Genomic DNA, 19426 nt, shown 5'->3' on the forward strand with positions numbered 1-19426 from the left:
GGAAATAAAGCTATACTTTATCTAAAGACCATTTGGTATGACAGTAAACACATACCGTTGTGGTCAAAACCCACAGACGAGCTTGGAACAACATTATACAGCTTAAAAGGTGCCAAAGGAAAGCAGGCGTAATGAATATTGAAAGCTCTGACATTTGTAGCTGCTGGTGTGCTGTGAAAATAGGACTAATCTTCTCACCAAAGAAGCCACAAGAACTGTATTCTGCTATGTTGAATTGATGGGAGATTTCATCACTGTATTCAGTGGGAAGAAAGAATATTGCTGAGGGTTTGCAGTCTGTTTGAAGTTCTTTATTTCTTTCAAGAGATGTTCAGTGGTGCTTAGGTACTATAAGTAGACATGAGAGACATTCTGAGGGGAACCTGAGCTTGCAGTCTGAAGTAGAAAAATTATGACCTGATGGTCTCTAACATGATTTTGATGTTACTGCATCACTTCAGCAGAGGATGAGGACATGCTAAAGTCCTCTGTTGCTAGCAGGACAACTAAGTTTATAGTAACATCTCGTTGAACATGAGAAAGACTAGAGACTGCTTTTGACTTATCTGACTCATTTGAGTGAAGTTACTGAATTCATGATGAATGAATGAATTCACATGTACTCTCTGTGGATTTTGAATCCATGTTACCGGATTCGCAACCGTCCCCTCCCTTTAGAAAACCGAAGGTCTATGCACTCTTACTGCTAAATATCATTTAACTTCAAAGCTATGAAACTGTCAGTCTGTTTATTGAATGTCAGAAAGTTCTTTGTTGCATGGTCTTTTAACATGCTGTCACTTCAGATTCCTGACAGAAAATATGAAAGTGTGGGAGGGTAGTTTATTATCTCACATTCACCTTTGTTTGTTGGCAATGTCAGTCTTGATCCACCACAGAATATTTATTTTGAAATCTGATGTTTCTACAAAGTATAACAAATTTCAAAATGTTAGCACTTCTCTAGGGTGTGAAATCTTACTTCTTTTTCAATAAACTACTTTTACCTTTGGCTTATGAAAGACAGAAATCAGTTCAATTTTCTGGGAATTTGGAATATTGTGATACCGTATGTAGAATTTTAAACCAAACAGATCCAGTGTGATAGATACCTATACGTCTTTGCAAATGTAAGCTCTGAATTTACAGCTTGTGATCAAATCTAATTGTATAGAAACACATTCCTTTCCAAATTTGGTTTCCATATGTCATTGTGAAAGTGGACTATGAATCTCCAGTCACTTACAGCAAACAGTGCAACTGTGCCCTAGTCCTCCATTGCAACACTTTACTAACATATTGTCAACTTACGCCTTTTACCAGTTACTTGTGTCACATTTAACACAGGCATGGCAGCGAGCTCAGCAGAACTGCTTTGCCCTAGCAGTTTACTTTTTTTCTAAAGCTGCTGTGGTAACCAGTAATATGTTTTTTTCCTCAAAAATAACTAAAAATTTTTCTTAGTTTGGTTTCTTTATAATTTGTTTCAGAAATGGGGGATTAAGCAAACTAAAGTATAGGTAAGAATTTTGACTGCAGTTTTCTTAGATTGTTTAGACAATTTTTAAAAAATGTGTTCAGGAAACACAGTTTTGAGATACTTATGAATGTTAAAAAAAAAGTTTTCAAAGCACAAAATATACAAAAATACACCCCAGTGCTCTACAAAATTAACATATATCTACATTATTAGTTTGAAGGAGGTGACACATCAGGCTTATAATGAAATATTTTCTCTTTGGAAACAGATACGTTGCTTTCTGATTCTAAGATATTTTGAGAATTCATACACTGCAGACTAGTGATTGAATCAGATGGAGATGCATGGGTCTGATGAGCCAAAATGAGGCTGTACTCATTAAATATTTGATCCCAAGTATGCTGTCCTCGAAAGCAAAAATGAAAATACTGAAGCTAAATGTCTTTACCAGCTTTGCCATCTATGAGTGAGTGTGGGTTGAGTCATGACAGTTCTTCTCATTGTTATGAAAGCTCAAAACATTTCTAAAGAAATACTTTTCTTCATGAAAATTTATGTTACCTCAGTATCTGCTGCAGGGAAACAATCACTCCTACCGTGATTTTTCCATGGGTTAATTTTAAAAATCATGTCTTGGAGTCAATTTGGCAATTGGAATCTTCCTTATTTTTGGGGTGCCTGTTTGGAACTATATTTCTGATCTACTATCCCTTTTCTCCCAACCCGTTTCTGCAGGGCTTGCTCCACAGAGGTATTATGCCTCTTGTAATGCGTAGTTGTTTCTCCTCATCTTTCTGATTGAGTTCCACCACACAGAACTAAAGTTGTTCTTTTATTATCCAGCTAGAATAAAAATACCTTATCAACTGGCCTAGCTATAGTTATATTGCCCTTTCCAGTGCATGAGGGATGGAAAGGAACTGAGACATCTGCTAGGTTGAAAGCCATAACCTGAACTGATTCCTTCCTGCTTGTGAACAGATGTGAGGTAGTTTCTGCCCAGACTCATGGGGCAAAGATTCATGCAAATTGCCTAGTATTAGTATGCTTCTTTTACAATAATAATCTTATCATCCATTGTGGACGATTTGCAATGAGTGTTAAAATCACACTATCCTGAGAGAAATGAAATAGACTGTTCAGCTTCAAGAGACGCTTTGATTAAGAGAATGAACAGTAGATATGGAAATAACTTTTTTTTTTTTTTTTTTTGTTTCTGTAGGAAGTATTGAGGCTACCAGAGCAGTCGAAGAGTTTTCTTGATAAATGATTGTTAAGAGCCTGAGCCCTGCTTTGGCCGCATAACAGTTGCTGGCTCTCCTTAGGTGGCTGTTAGGAGATAAGAAACTACCAAAAGACTAAAATAGCAATGACATTGAAAGCAAAAATGGCTTGTTAACTAGACATGTCTGGTTCTAGTTGCATGAGACAGCCCACGGGAGCTCTAGTTCCAGTGGGGACAGGCTATAGCTGCAAGGTCGCTGTAACACCAACAGCACAGACACCAAAAGCAAACCACAGAGTAGAGAGCTAAGAGGATTTGATTAAAAAATAGTTAAAGAGTGAAGCCATGATGAATCACCTCCTGTCATTTGGAGCATGTTTCTCTTAATGTGGCTCTCTAACAAGGCATTGTGCATGTAATATGCCACTGTCTGTAATGTCAGATAGGGAAAATATGGTTATTATATAAAAGGGTATCCTTTTGGCTTCTTGTTACAGAAGACCTGAGAGAGAAAGGATTATTTTAGATACCTGTAATGTGTACATAATGTGTTGTGTATAAAATCAGTTTCTGTTAAACAGCTGGTGAGCTTTAATTCCACTGGGAATTGACATGCTGTGAGGATGTGAAACCAACAAAATAATTTTTCAAAGAATCCAAATGTTTCACATATTCTAAAATATCATTCTAATAAAATATTTTCAATTAATTTTTTGACTTGCAGTTTGTGACAGCAAAAGACCATTGATTTCATTTGATAAAATATCTCGTTTTACTAGGTAAATATCTAGTTTTACAGGCTGAGGTTGTTCAGCTAACTCAGGGCCTTACCCAGAACCCTCAAACATGGTATAATATTTCTCATTTACCGCACCGGGGAAAGGTTTCTGTGACTATAACTATACTATTGTGGGACATAAAAGATTTATTATTAAAATGTATATGAAGAAAGTAAAATACTCTTTATATCATCAGAACTGAAATGACATTTGTCTCATCTGTAACTCTTCTTTTACAGAAGACAAAAAAAGTGTTCATTATAACAGTTTCTATGAGAAGATTCCAATTCATGGATTTGGTAAATGAATTCCAACTAGCAAAAGAAATTACTTTCATAACAATAGTAAAATATAGAAATAGAAGTAAAAATATTAATTGCAAATGATACAGAAAAGTATACTAAGGCAACAAATGAAAAGAGAAAATGCAGCTTTTCTGGATTAATAATTTCAACTACTTTTTTATTTTGCTATGAGTATTACAGAAGAGCTTTTTTTGAATGTTGGTATTTTATGGGTGTTCTAAAGTGCTACCTTTCAGTATCAACAACCTACCTACCAATCCCACCTGGATCATTGTGAATCATGTGTTCCTTATAACTACAGGTAGATCTTAATTTCAAGCAGAAAATGTAAGAACATTTTTAGTTATTTGACAGAAGTTCTGTGCTCACTGGTGTAGTATCAGGCAACTGTGATTTCATTAAATGCTTCTTCAGATTTTTTCAGTCATTCTGGCTAATTTTGGAGTGTGCTATTATCTTATCCTTCTTTAAGTTCAGTTATTTTATAACACTCCCGTTAGATCCACCTGTCAAACTTCTCTTGCCTTTCTCGTGCATGTGGAAGGCTCTGCCCTTGTAGATGAGAAATGAGCCAGCATCATTTACCAACCAACAGATGCTACTTTCAGGTTTATACCTGTATAAATGGATTCCAATGTGTAAGTCCCTGAAATTTAAGTCAGCAGAAGCAGAGGTATAATGGGGTCCTGATCCTTTGTTTAATAGATGAAGGCATTTATTTTTATGATTTTCTCAAGCTGCTTGTATGAGGTGAAATCAAGAAATGGTAACTCACTAGGAAAAAACCTTTTTGATCAAGAATCTTCATTTATATTACAGGTTTTGTGGAAAATGGGGATATATCCCTTTCATACACAATTTTAATTCCATCACTTTTATCTTTTCTTTTTTTTTTCTGAAAAATTAAATATTTTTTCAGTCACCGCAGTGGACAACCTCAGTCTTGTTTACACTTGGCACCACCCAAATGCAATATATACCTGCCTTTATGTGGTATTAGATTAAGGATCAGTTTTTAAATGTGTTTGGATTGGAAGAAAACCAGTGGAATGTGGCTGTTTGTGCATGACTATATGTTTTTCATACATGTAAATTACATTTAAAAATATGTTGCTAAGATTAGGGGTAAATCCTGCCCTCACTGAATGCAATGGAAATTTTGGAATTGATTTTGAAGGAAGTAGAACCAAGTCCATCTAAATTAAGATGTCAGCTGTATAATGAGCAGTTTTCACAATAGAATATGCAGGAGTCTGTAGGGGTAAACAACACAAAAAGGTTAACCAATTTGGAATGGTAAACAAGTATGATTTTAATTATCTGTTGAGGCTGTGGGTGGATTTTTTTGTCTTGCATTCCTCCTTTTCTCTTCAGGCGTTAGCCAAATTTCAAAGAGGCTATTGTTATTTGTGATTCGGTTGCTGACAAAAGGAACTCTGTATTTCTCTATTTCTGTGTTTATTTACAGTCTGTAAAAGCATATTTTCACCCTAACTGTGGCATGCCAGGTCAGTTAAATAGGAATTTCAGGGAATGCCTGGAGGTGGAAAAAATAATGACCAATCATCATCCCATGTCCCTTCCACTTGCTCTGGCAGCTAAATAGCACACTTAGTGCTGTGTTGTCACTGGCAGCTACAAAGACAAAACCTCCCCCTCTCCCAAGCAATCCTCTGCCCAACATGGTTTAATTATTTATTGCAATTAAAATCTTTGCCTGGAACTTCCTGTAAGCTTCCTAAAGTCCAGGGATTATCCAGTTTCCTTATACAAATGACCAAGTGACCAAATGCCAGATACCTCTCTACTGAAAAATCTTGTTGCTTATCCCAGAGCCTAAAGAGAAGGGTAAATCTTTGGAAAACCTCGTTCCAGGTTTGGAAACTGGTTCTTTTGGAGCTTTGAATGGTAGACTTTATAGATATCTAGATTTAAGGGAAAGTACTAGGTGATTTTCTTTAAACTTGGTCTAAGCTGCAGACCAAGACTGTCTAAGGTTCTGTAGTTCAGTCCAGATTTATTTTAAGTACAATTCAGGTAAGTTCATCTTTGTTTCTTCTTGCAACTTTTTAATACATTATATGTACATAAAATCTCACCTCTTTAACCTGAGGGCTGTTTGAAGGGAAGAGAATTATTTTCACTGCATAGGCTACTACATCTGCCAAGTCTCTTTGAGGAAACAAAAAGAGGTATGTATTATGACTCTAAAAAGATGTTTCTATTTACAAGCGAATTGAGTCCTGCTCCTGTCCAGCCACCTCTCTGTGGTCCAGGAAGGCTGGGCGCTCTTTAAGGAGGAAGTTTTAATGGCTCAGGAGCAGGCGGTCCCCAGGTGTTGTAAGAGAAGCCGACGCCAGAGAAGACCACCCTGGCTGAACAGGGAGCTTTGGCTGCAACTCAGGGAGAAAAGGAGAGTTTACAGCCTTTGGAAGAAGGGGCAAGCCACTCACAGTGAATACAAAGATGCTGTGAGGCTATGCAGGGTGGAAATCAGGAGGGCTAAAGCCCAGCTGGAAATTAATCTGGCTTCAGCAATCAGACACAACAAGAAATGTTCCTATAAGTATGTCAACAGCAAAAGACAGACCAGGGACAGCCTCCATCCCCGGCTAGAAACAGGAGGAAATTTGGTAACAAGTGATGAGGAAAAGGCTGAGGTGCTTAATGCCTTCTTTGCCTCAGTCTTTAATAACAAAACTAGTTGTACTGAGGGAATCCAGCCTCCTCAGCCAGAAGACACAGACTGGGAGAACGACCCCTCCACAGTCAAGGAGGAGTCAGTGACCTGCTGCATCACACAGACACACACAAGTCTATGGGACCAGATGGGATACACCCAAGGGTGCTGAAGGAGCTGGCTGGGGTGCTCCCCAAGCTGCTTTCCATCATTTACCAGCAGTCGTGGCTGACCAGGGAGGTCCTGACAGATTGGAAATTGGCCAGTGTGATGCCCATCTATGAGAAGGGTTGGAAGGATGGTCTGGAAAATTACAGGCCTGTCAGCTTGACTTTGGTGCCTGGGAAGCTGATGGAGCAGCTCATCCTGAGCGCACCATCATGCAACACATGGGGGACAACCAGATGCTCAGGCCCAGTCAGCATGGGTTTATGAAAGGCAGGTCCTGCCTGACAAACCTGATCTCCTTCTACGACAGGGTGACCTGCTTATTGGATGAGGGAAAGGCTGTGGATGTTATTTACCTTGACTTTTGTAAGGCCTTTGACACCGTTTCCCACAGCATTCTCCTGGCAAAAATGGCTGTTCATGGCTTGGATGGGCACAAACTTTTCTGGGTAAAAAACTGTCTGGATGGCCGGGCCCAGAGAGTTGTGGTGAACGGAGTTAAATCCAGTTGGCGGCTGGTCACGAGTGGTGTCCCCCAGGGCTGGGTTTTGGGGTCACTCCTGTTTAACATCTTGATTTATGATCTAGACGAGGGGATCGAGTGCACCCTCAGTCAGTTTGCAGATGACCCCAGGTTGGGGGGGAGTGTTGATCTGCTCAAGGGTAGGGAGGCTCTGCAGAGAGACCTGGACAGGCTGGAGCCATGGGCTGAGGCCAACTGGAGGAGTTTCCATAAGGCCAAATGCCGGGGGCTGCCCTTGGGCCACAACAACCCCCAGCAGCGCTACAGGCTTGGGGAGGAGTGGCTGGAGAGCTGCCAGTCAGAGAGGGACCTGGGGGTGTTGATTGACAGCCGGCTGAACAGGAGCCAGCAGTGTGCCCAGGTGGTCAAGAAGGCCAATGGCATCCTGGCTTGTGTCAGCAGTAGCGTGGCCAGCAGGGACAGGGAAGGGATCTGACCCCTGGACTTGGCACTGGTGAGGCCGCCCCTCGATTCCTGTGTTCAGTTTTGGGCCCCTCACTACAAAAAGGACATTGAATGACTCGAGCGTGTCCAGAGACGGGCAACGGAGCTGGTGCAGGGTCTGGAGCACAGGTTGAACAGCGAGCGGCTGAGGAAACTGGGATTGTTTAGTCTGGAGAAGAGGAGGCTGAGGGGAGACCTCATCGCCCTCTACAGCTCCCTGAAAGGAGGTTGCAGAGAGCTGGGGATGAGCCTCTTTAACCAAGTAACAAGTGATAGGACAAGAGGGAATGGCCTCAAGTTGTGCCAGGGAAGGTTTAGACTGGATATCAGGAAGCATTTCTTTCCAGAAGGGGTTGTTAATGCCCTCAAGCTGCCCAGGGCAGTGGTGGAGTCCCCATCCCTGGATGTGTTTAAGAGTTGGGTCGACATAGTTCTGAGGGATCTGGTGTAGTTGGGAACTGTCAATGTTAGGTTGATTAATGGTTGGACTGGATGATCTTCAAGGCCTTTTCCAACCTAGATGATTCTATGATTCTGTGTGGAGTGATACCTAGGTAAAAGAAAGCCCTTCACATGCAACATAACTTCTAGCTTCTAGCAGTCTTTTGCAGTAGCTGCAGTAACCTTCAAGTAATTTTCTTAGTACCTCTTCCTTTACAAAAGGTTTTCCATAATATGTGATGTAGGCTTCTGAGAGGCAAAAACATTTACACCCCCTGGGTAAAGGAATTATATGTCTGCCAAGTCTTGCCAAGACTCACTGCTAATGTGTTTTTGAAAGAGAAAGGTGTTGCTAAATCTGATCTGCTGTCTTCCTGCAGACTGTAAGATATAAACCCAACACTAGGAATCTAATTTAAATGAGTGTTAAGGACATTTTGGTTACAGCAGAAGACAGTTTGAGGATTAATGGATAACTTAGGTTTTTACTTGGATGCATTTAACTTCTGCTTTGTTTTCTATTGTCTGTCATTTTTCTGAAAATATTATTTCATTTGAACTTTTGTAGATACTCCATGTATATAAGCAAATGGATTAATAACTTGAAGTCTACCTGAGAAAATGCTTGTATCCCTTTAGCCTTACTTTGATGTGGATTATAAATTTAAGCAATGGTTTGCAAACAAGCAAATCCTTGTGCAGGTTCCCTTGATTCAGAGCAGCACAAGAAGTAGTTCTAAACTGCTAAGGACTTAATACAGAAAGCTCAGAGAAGTCTGATAACTTGAGAAGTACTTTGTAAAAAGTATACCCTCAGCAAAAATTTCCCACTAAATTTATATACAAGTTAAGAAAGTTTAGGTATAATCCTGCTTAGGGGCAGGGGTAAAGTAAAAAGCCTCTCAAGTCCCTATTTTTCCCTGTGATTCTATTCAAAGTTTTAGTTTTTCAGTTCAAATTTGGTGAATTCAATCTGGGTATTAAGATGTAAACAACTCAAAATGTAAATAATCAGTTTACAGTTGCTCAGACTTTGGGGTGTTACTCAGCCAGGTCTTAGAGGAAAATGACATGATGCACTGAAGCAGTTCAAATATACATTGTGCAGATTCAGGGTTAATAGAGAAATATATTGATTTTATTTTTCATTTCTTATTTTAAGAAAATCTGAAACAAAATATGTTTAGGCTTTCCTATTGGAGCATAAGAAAAAATCAGGAAAGCTGTTTTTCCAGAGAAAGCATCACTCTTCCAGTAATTCTGTTGGGGGTATTAAGTAGAAGAGGTTATATATCAGATTTAAAAATCTGAATAGTCCTAGAATTGAGAAGTGTTCAACTAATTTGTCAATGTCTTCTTTAAATTAGCAGTTGTAGAGTCATTACTAAAATAACACAAACAAAAACAAAACCAAAGAGCAGCATCCTAGGACCCTGCTGAATTTCTGTGAGGGGTGTGGTGGTTTTGTTCCCCTCTAAACTGATTCTGCATTTAATTTTCTGCCACCAAACCAAAAAAAAACAAAAAAACACCAAAACCAAAACAGTTTAAGTAAGCCACAGGCAATTTGCAGTAAAGTTTTTGTAAGATTATAGCGTTTAAAAATTCTCAGTCAGAATGCTCCATAAGGTTAGAATAAATTAACACAACCAGTATTTATGTAGTGATTAGATTTTAGATTGATAAGATTTGTGCTTGAAAGAGGAAGTGAGTTAAAACATGCAAGTTGCTGCTGAAACAATAAACTGCTAACAAGCATTCATGTGATGAACTTATGTGTATGCTTACAGGATATTCTACTAAAGCCGCATGGTCCTTGTACACCAAGAAGACCATGGGAAACAATATTTCATACACTCATGCCAGTGCCTTTCTATTGTCTTCAGATCTTCCCACAGTCCATGAACAGAGGAAAAATCCTTACAAGTTTCAGGATATTTTTCCCCACTAGGCCACTAGAGCAGTAAAAAATATCCAAGGAAGACTTCTAAACCAAAGGGTGGAAAAATCTTGGGAATAATTCTGAAATAAGTTTTCAAATGCATGGCCGCTCCGAAAGCTTTTGCTTTTCTGATTCATTGAACACTGAACAGCTGTACTCTGCAGGATAATTAGGCCATGAAGACAAATTGTAGAGGCCCCTATGCTCTCTGACCCTTTGATTCATTTAGGATATCTTAAGTCTTTATCTGAGTCTGAAATTTTACATCTGAGTATTTATTTGACTGAATCCTTTCTCACTGGTTACTGCTTTATGCATAGGCAAGACAAGTTTAGATCATGTACTTGAATATGAAATATCATCTTAGTGTGCTATCACTCACCACTTTTTAATTTGGCATATGACCTTTCTAATAACTTTTAATTGGGAAACAGTACCCTAGATACCTGGAGAGATCGGGCTACCAAACAATGGAAAAAATTTTGCTTGAGACTCTTTGTTTGGACTGTGAATGCTCCTTATCACATAATGACAATAAGTGGCTAACCTCTCATTCAATCTAAATTGAGTCAGCTTGATATTAGCTTGGACAACCAACTGGAGAAGTGGTGGAGTTGTGCTGTGGAAAGATTCATCCTAGTCTACTGACAATTGATTTTTTAAGGGCTCAACAGAGACCAGTAGGATTGTTTCAGCATTTAAAAGTGTATATTACATAAAGGTGAAATTTTTTCATAAATTTCAAAAGGACCTAAGCTGAATTTTTCTCTTTAATAATTGGCTATTGCAGTGAAGTATAAAGAGTAGTCTTAAATTTTATGCTGGAAGCTCATATGCTAAATCAAATTTATAACTATTGGTACATTAGCACTAGTAATATTTGGAATTTTATAAAGTTATTAGGATTTCAGGGAACAGTATGAGTAAATTTTGATAGTCAGCATAAATTGAGTGTACATTGGCCAAAAACGTATTCAAATGTATTTAATTTCCCTAACATATTGAACTGCATTCTCTTTGAACAAAGGGAACTCGTGAGATGGATAAACTGAGACTTACTGCATTTTTAGACTATGCTCTATTCACTAAGATGACCAATGGAATTAGTATTCAATTCTAAAGGCAAATACCCCCACTTAAAACCATGTAGTACTGGCATAACATTTTTTTCCTTAACAGTCAGTCTGCCCTTCTCCAACATGGATAAGTCAAGGCCAGTGATCATGCTACAGTAGTTAGTGTGAATGAGACAAAAATAACAGGACATATGTTCAGTATATGACATTTGAGACTTCTGAAAAGTCACTTGTCTTACTTCACACTTCACAGCCTGTAACTTATTTAAGAATAACCTTCTGGCATGTCTTCTCTGCTTTTTCACAATTTGAAAGTTAACACTCTCTTCTGAGGACAGTCACTGCTCACATCCCCCATGTTCCTGTCTGAAATAATGTCTTGTCTTGTAAACAAACTGCACAAATGAATTGTTCTCATGGGAAAAAAGTCAAACTGGACAGCTTTGTGACAATTAGACCACTGGAGGTTATGGGAAATCTAGCTTTTAGTACGTTACTAAAGTTTTAGGGCTAGTCCCTTGCTGCAGTAGCAAGCTGACATAGCTCTACTGACTCCCAGAGAACAGAACTGATTGACATAGTTAAAATTCTTATCTATAATTTTCCTTACAGTGTTATGTCCTGCTTTAATCAGCTCTTGGTGTACAGTGTACCTTTTAGTTCTGCGGAAGAACTTCTATTTTGCTGTTTGCTATGTATAGAATCCATATGTTTTGAAGACCAGATTTTTCCTGTTTCTACTCATTATAACCCCTATGTTCTTGTTCATATAGTGTCAAAAACAGCTGCTCGGTGGTTGGAGCTCCTTGTGTGAAATTTGCTCCTTATGGAGAGAGGAAAGAAATGTGGGAGTATAAAATACCTTGACTTTCATCAAGACATCTCTTTGTCTTCTGCATTTGAACACCAAATGCAGGCAAGTGTCAGGCCCAGCATGCCTGCTATAGGTGCCTTACATAACCCAGTACTCGGTTGGTCTGGAAATTTTGATTGTTTGTCATTGTGAAGTGGTTGATTGAAGGGGTTTTTTGTTTGTTTGTTTTACTAGTAGAGATTCTAGTAACTAGCTGTGGCATAACATTTCAGAATGGCTTTCAGGGTCTGTCTCCCACACTTCCTGACTCTTCCAGTTTCTTGTGTGGTTCACTTGTGTGGTCTTCTAAAGGTAAAGTGATGATTGTCAAGTGATAACAGTCATCACTGCATTTTCCAGTTTTGTTCTATTGCATATTACTTAGCAGAGGACATATCCGCTCAGAGTACACCAATGATTTGACAGACTACAAAGACAGTAAATGTCTTTATTAAGGGCAAAGTATCTCTGATTCCTGTTCCCTACTTAAAATGGAATGTAGCACACCAGTAAAGTGGCATCTGGTTCTATCTAGATGTTAGAGAATATGTAGGACATCTCACCATTCACTCCCTGGCATCAACATCATATATGTAACGCTGAACAAGAGCAGACTTCTTTCAACAACAAAAATAATTGTATAGCTCTTCTGGAAATGTTTTATTATTGAATTGTTATTTGCTATTGTTATTGTTGTTATTGTTGAATTTTAAATTTCTCTTCAAGGTCTTTTCACTCACTTTTCATTATAACATCGTTTTCAATTCAGACAATAAAGTTTAATATGAAGCCTGAAATTCAAGAAAATGTAGAAAATTAAACTCCTGAAGAAAACCAATATTCAAAGAAATGCCTCAGAAAGTGCAGAGGTTAGGGCATATACAGTGAGTGCTCTATTTATGAAGTTCATAGTGGCTGTTTGAAGGTGGGTGAAAATGAACACACATAAAAAAGAATGGAAAGAAATTTAAATCCTTTCTGAGGGCAGAGCTACTTGTTTAAAAGTGGGAACAGAAATATGACAAGATTGCTAGTTCATTGCCCTACTTCTCTGGACACCTGAAGATATAAGCCCCAATCACTTTCCAGGATTAAAGAAGGCTGAGCTTTCTTTCAGGTCAAGTGTCTCTCATTAGAAAAGGAGGGGCGGGGGGGGGGGGAAATTACAACATCTGATTATAAGCTTCAATTTCTGTTATTCCCCATTTTTTCCTTCTTTCATGCTTCTTTCACTTGTATATCATTCCCTGAAAACTACCTGCTTATTAACCGTTGCTTTGAAATCTTGAAGTTAAAATAAAAATTTTATGTTAGATATCCTTTCTTTCACACTATTCAGTTACCTGAGGAACATTTTTATAGTTATGCAGTTCAAAGGCAGCACAATCTACCATACAAAAGGAAGAAGACAACAAAAAATTTAACACTGCATGTTAGGCTTTTATAGTGAAACTCTGGTTATGTCAATATAATATAAACACTGGTCCTGTAAATGATAGTAAAGTAACACAATGAATAAATGAAATACCCTTTTCTCCATAAAAATAAGACATTAGAAGAGATCTGATATTTGCTAATTATGAACTTAAGTAATTATGAAACTTTGCCATAACTAATTTTAAAAATGCCCTTAATTATATTATTTTAGACAACAATGCTAAACTCTAGTGGGTTTTAGAAACTGAAGTCTGGAGTAATACAGTGAATACAATGGAAATCTAGCTAAATCTAGGAAATCTAAGTGAAATAAATGAGTTTCCATCTTAAAAAGGGATTATAACACCACTGGAAATACCCTCCCTAGATACAGATGCTAACTACAAGAAGGCAACAGAGACAAACTTATTTTGTCTAGTGGACTAGCAGACTATTCAAAGCCTGTGGAAGGTAGATAAAGCATTTCACGAAATTTATTGGCTTTGGATCAGGCCTGTTATAAAAGAATTCTCTTTGTCGTTCAGTCTGAATGCTGACTTTTTTTTATATACTACTGGAGAATGCAAAATTTTTTGTGGTTCTTCTAAATTCTCCAACAAAAATCCTGACACTCACCATTGCAGACATAATGTGATGGATGTTGTAAATGGCTAGTTTTGTGCTTAATATTATGCAAGGTAGTGTGTTAAATAAATTGCCACTGCTTAGAACATGTGGGTTTTCAGGACTATATTACTGTTCCATCATGCTCAAGTACATCACATGACAGCAGAGCCTCGAGGCTAGAGTCAGTGTGGGTGCCTGTGTGGGTTCCTTTTGTTCTAGGTGGTAGTAATGTAATGCAATTCTTGTGTAGACCTGTCACACAGCAGCCTGTACCTAGACACTTGCTCAACTTAAATTTTAGTGAATTGAGCTAGTGGGATTACAGTATTAGAGTGCCAAACAAGGCAAATGCATGAAATGAGTCCATCCCAAAATCACTGACTTTCACATGCAATAGTATATGCTCTGTATACAGGGGTGTGCAGACAGATTGCAGATGTTTGAAAGATATTTCTTTTGTTGTCCCTGTTGGTATATGCAGAAGGAATGGATTATTTCAATTTTAAAGGAATATCCATCAGTTGTTTATCTTTGCAGTTGACACAAGTACGTACTACAGATGAAGTTTGAAATCTACTTAACTATATTCTTCCAGTACTTCCAGATCAGGTCAAAATTCCTCCTTCATGGTTCATACTACTACCGAAAAATAATCCTATTATATGATTTCTAACAGTTACACTGAGTCACTTGTTTCTATGAAGCAAGGTTAACTTCCAACTGATCGGATTCTGTAAAGAATGTTATATATAACTCACATGCAAATATGGAAAAAATGTGTAAGTGGAATAATAAGTAAGTATAAACCTTCTTTATCTCAAATTTCATTAGCTGTTCATTTACAGTTTAGTTTGCCAAGAACATTTTCTCAGAAAGTAATGACTTGACATTTTAGTTCCAGCCAAGCTCTTAACTGTTTAAGAATAGTAGCACAGGAAAAAGGGATTTAATGAAGAAGATACTTGTAATTCCATCAGCTGAACAAACATTAACATTTTAGTTTTCATCATGCTTTGGATACTTTTTAATGAGATACTTGAAAGAGGTGGATTTGCTCCAAAAATTAGGTCCTTGCACCCATTGCTAGACTGAAATGCAGGCATTTACAAACACATGACAAAATATATCCTTGTCACATGGTCCTCTGGACTGTGTCCCTCATGCATACCTGTGTGATGATTGTGTTACCAGCTGTCTACATTTTGGTTATACGAGAGGGATGGAAGAATGACATGACTGGGAAACACAGCAGCAGGGATAAATATTTCAGAAATATTTCTATGTCCTGATTCTGGCTGGCTGTGAGCATTTGAGTGACCTTTAGAAAAGAAAAAGGAAACTAAGGGGACAGGTTCTGCCAATTTTGATGTGGAACAGTAGTTGACTGCTGCCCATCTATAGCATTTTTTTTTTTTTTACATTTCGGCTTTTAAGCATTTGGCAATGCCATGATATTTATGATAAGGTATCTGATCTATTATTACAAGTAGTTGTACATGTCATCCAATATGTCATTCATATTTGTCTAAATACAATTTATATGAAAAAACAATAAAAAATTATGATGTGTCTTCTAAAATGTAGATTAGAAAAAAGCTGGATATTTGTATAACATTCAATGGAAATATACTAAAAATGGGAAAAATCAGAAAAAAGGGAAAGGAGATGATTATGTAAAATACATGCCAGCAAATTTTAAGAACTAGATGAGACATTCCAGACTGTTATGGACATCTCAGAAAAGGCAGAGAGAGATTCCAGTGGACCAAAGAGGGACAAACAGTACTCTTCTCTTTTATAAAGAGAGGAATTGTCCTGGGAATTACAAGCCAATCAGCTTAGTTATCTAAAAATACACTTGAAAGATATGAATCAATTTGTAATCATTTAGGGAATAATAAAGACATAAAAGATAGTCAAAATACTTGTATCAAAATTAAAAATCATATCCAGTGCTTTTTTTAGGAAGCATATCTAACAAAGATGTTAGAAGAAAGTCTGCTTTGATTTCAGTAAGACTTTTAACAGTTCTGTGTGACGTTTTTCTGATACAAATTAAGGAGATAATGCTTCATGAAATTACAATAAGGCAGAATTATTCCTGATTGTAAAACAGCACTTAAAATTTTTTAAATAATTTCCTGTCAGACTGGGGGACATCTCAGGTTTATGGGGGTATATAGAAGATTTGGGGACACTCTGGTCAATTGGAAGACAATCTGGTCTTTTCTATTGTTACTAACTGCTGTAATGATGGTGGAGTGCACTAATGATCCATGAGCAACAATAAGCTTTGCAGAGTCACAAGAACCATGTAAGTCAGTCAGAGATTGATGACAAATTGTTCCAAAATCAGGTAGGTGAAATTCATAAAAGATAAGCTGCATATACATAAAGTACAATATTGTAATTAGGAAGCACCTTTGCAAAATGAAGAATAACTGCCCATGTAGGAGTGCTGTAGGGAAGAATCTGTAGGCTGTAGTGGATTACAAAACAAATATGAGTAAAGATGCAAAGAGTAAAAAAAGAAGACATTTCTTAGGTATTAATGATATTGCTACATGGAAGACATGAAGGGTTACAAGACATCGTCCTGGCAATGCCTTCGGTAAGTAGAATGTCCAGCTTAAGATGTATAAAGAGCTTGACATTGAAGAGTAAGAGTGATTGTGTCAGACAAGATTTGGAATATACAGTTTTGAAGGAATTGGGTTTTCATAGCCTAGGCAAGAGAAAGCAGATAAAGGGCATAAGTTTGTCTGTGATCCTGATGACTGGGAAGTAGATGACTAGAGAAACACAATGAAGAGACTATAGTTATCTCTCCATTATCCAGGATAGTTAGGGATATAGTTCTGCAAGTTCTTCTTGGTTGCTTTAATGCAATTCCCAGAACTCTAGTTCTGGTGAGACATATTGGCTCGAATAAAAGGCAATAAAATTGCAGAAACCATCCAAGTGCCATTCACTATGTCATGTTTAATCAGACTTCGGTAAAACAGAGCGGTGGGGAGGACAGAATACAGATTCCCAAATCTTCCAGACTTCTTGTCTTGGGTGTTTCTTAAAAGTCACTAACGTTCCAAGTTACAGGTAGTTCAGCTGTGTTCACATGGCAGGGCTCACAAACTAGTAAACCATATGTATCCCAAACTGACACTTCATTAGACTAGATTTGGGGTGATTGTCAGCTAAATACCCCGAAGTTGACCGAAAATGTCCCTTAGCTAAATGCTTTTTGCCCACGTTGCCTATTCCAGGCTGCCAGGCCTTTTGTCCCATGAATCTATACCATTTCCACTAGAAATAAAATCTTAGTGTGAACACAATTAGTATGATAGGAAGAGATCTTTATCTGAATATCTTATTATCAGTGTACCTATCTGAAAAGCAAACACTACCAGTATAAGCATCTTCATACCACACTTCTTTCCCGCTGTTCTACTGAGGGTATAATTTAGCATGATATACGAGCGGTTTGTGTTTCTTGTTTCCAAATACAGACATTTTCAATTTGGCTGTATGGGCATCTGACAGACAGAATTTATCAACAAAAAAATCTATTGTTAGTAACAAATTTAGCAACAGTCTCAATATGTCTGAATCCTAACAGAAACACTGTCAATAGTGAATTTTTCTTCATTAACAGTGAAGTTATATTAGTGTGGTATGATCCATCTCTATATTATACAGCACTTGTTATTTTATTAAACTGCTTTGTAATATTAAGTTGAACAGCTTTAAGAATTTAAAGTATCAGCATCAAGACTTTTAAGCATATTTGTTAACATTTTTACCAGCCAAACCATGGATTTGTCAAACAAACTTGTTTTCTTCTGTTTAAGGACTTCTGGCAGGCAAAACATCCTCTAACTGCACTGTTGATAATATTTAATATGGTACATAAAATAGGAGTTATGTGCAAGCTTTTGGGGGTGGGGGGCAGGGAGAGCATGAAAGGAACAACCATGGAGAATTCCAGAGAATAATAATAATGAGGAATGATACAATGGACTTCTAGTTTATTTGTTGAGGGAATTACAGGGGTTAATGGAGGAGATTTGAGGATCCCTAATTTTTTGCTTGAAATGAGGGCTCTCACTCCCAATAAAAGCCCTCTTTGCCAACACAGACAAGACAGTCCTGGTTCTTCATTTCTGGTTCATTTCTAGATCTTTCTTTTCTTCTGTTTCCAGATAAATTTTTCCAGATATCTTACATCTTAAAAATGCATACATTCTGTTTGTCCTTTTTTTTTTTTTTTGGTTCATTTGATCTAATACACTTCTCCTTCACCATGTCCTACCAAGTATGAGGAATCTCAGTCTTTATAATTTTTGCTTATATGATAATAGATATATGCCTTTTGATAACATTGAAGGATCTTTCTCCATGCAGAGTTAACTATCCCAGCTCTGTGTAAAATGTGAATAGAAGGACAACAGTGTTGGGACAATATTATAACAAACAATTCAATTTGAATCCTGTGAATTCTTTGATTTTGTCCATAATCCTGCAAAGAGGCTAAATTTTTTCTACTCTGCACATGGTTTCTTCACTGAAACATGGAGTTTCTCTGTGTGTCCTCCAAATGTAACCAGATTCCTTCCACCTCAGCTAATTCCCAGATTAACAGAATTTCTTCGCTGTGAAAGTACATTCCATCTTCTTATCTCCTTTGCCAAAATTACTGATGTCAGTAGCATTCCTGTTTCTACTGGACATAGTAGCTTTGAATACCAGAATGAAAATCTGAAACTTTCCTTACAAAGAAACTACAGTACTTCAGGCAGAGATACGCAGAGAAGTACCAAACTGAACTGGACTAATTTATTGGACTTCAATTTTATTGCCTGGTGGAGTTTTCCCCTTAAAAGATCCTCTTCAGCACCAAAATTGGGAGACAGATGACAAAATCTTGACAGCACAGTTACCAATGTGTGGGGTTAATGGCAACATTTCTCTGTGGCCTTGACATAATGAAATGAAAACTTGTTATTCACCAGACTCTTCTTATGCCCAGACAGAAATGTTAGACTTTATACTAAGATATACTTTTCTCCAAATGATTCTACCTGAGGCTACTACATGTTCTGTAATTTTAGTACTCAGCATTTCTTCCCATTATTATTTCAAGGTTTTTTCAATGCAGCCGGTTTTCCAAGGCAGAAATTCAAAAATAAAATTATGGTGCTTAAGCATTATTTGGCAATTATCCAAAATAAGAGAGAATGTTGTTCACAGGTTGCCTTTCCTTGTTTGTATTTCAGACTGCTCCACCAACTGTACTATGGAACATCATCAAGGAACACAAACTGCACAAAGCAGAACTTCGGAAAACTTAAATCAGAATGGATTTAAAGTTTAATCAAATTCTGTCAGCAATAACCCACTGCTGATAGATCTATAGTCAATGAACGATCAGTTTTATCTTTCTGCTAATGAAGATTAGTCTGTTCTAAGC

The sequence above is a fragment of the Athene noctua genome, chromosome Z, assembly GCF_965140245.1.
Source record: "Athene noctua chromosome Z, bAthNoc1.hap1.1, whole genome shotgun sequence".
In the NCBI taxonomy this organism is placed as follows: Eukaryota; Metazoa; Chordata; class Aves; order Strigiformes; family Strigidae; genus Athene; species Athene noctua.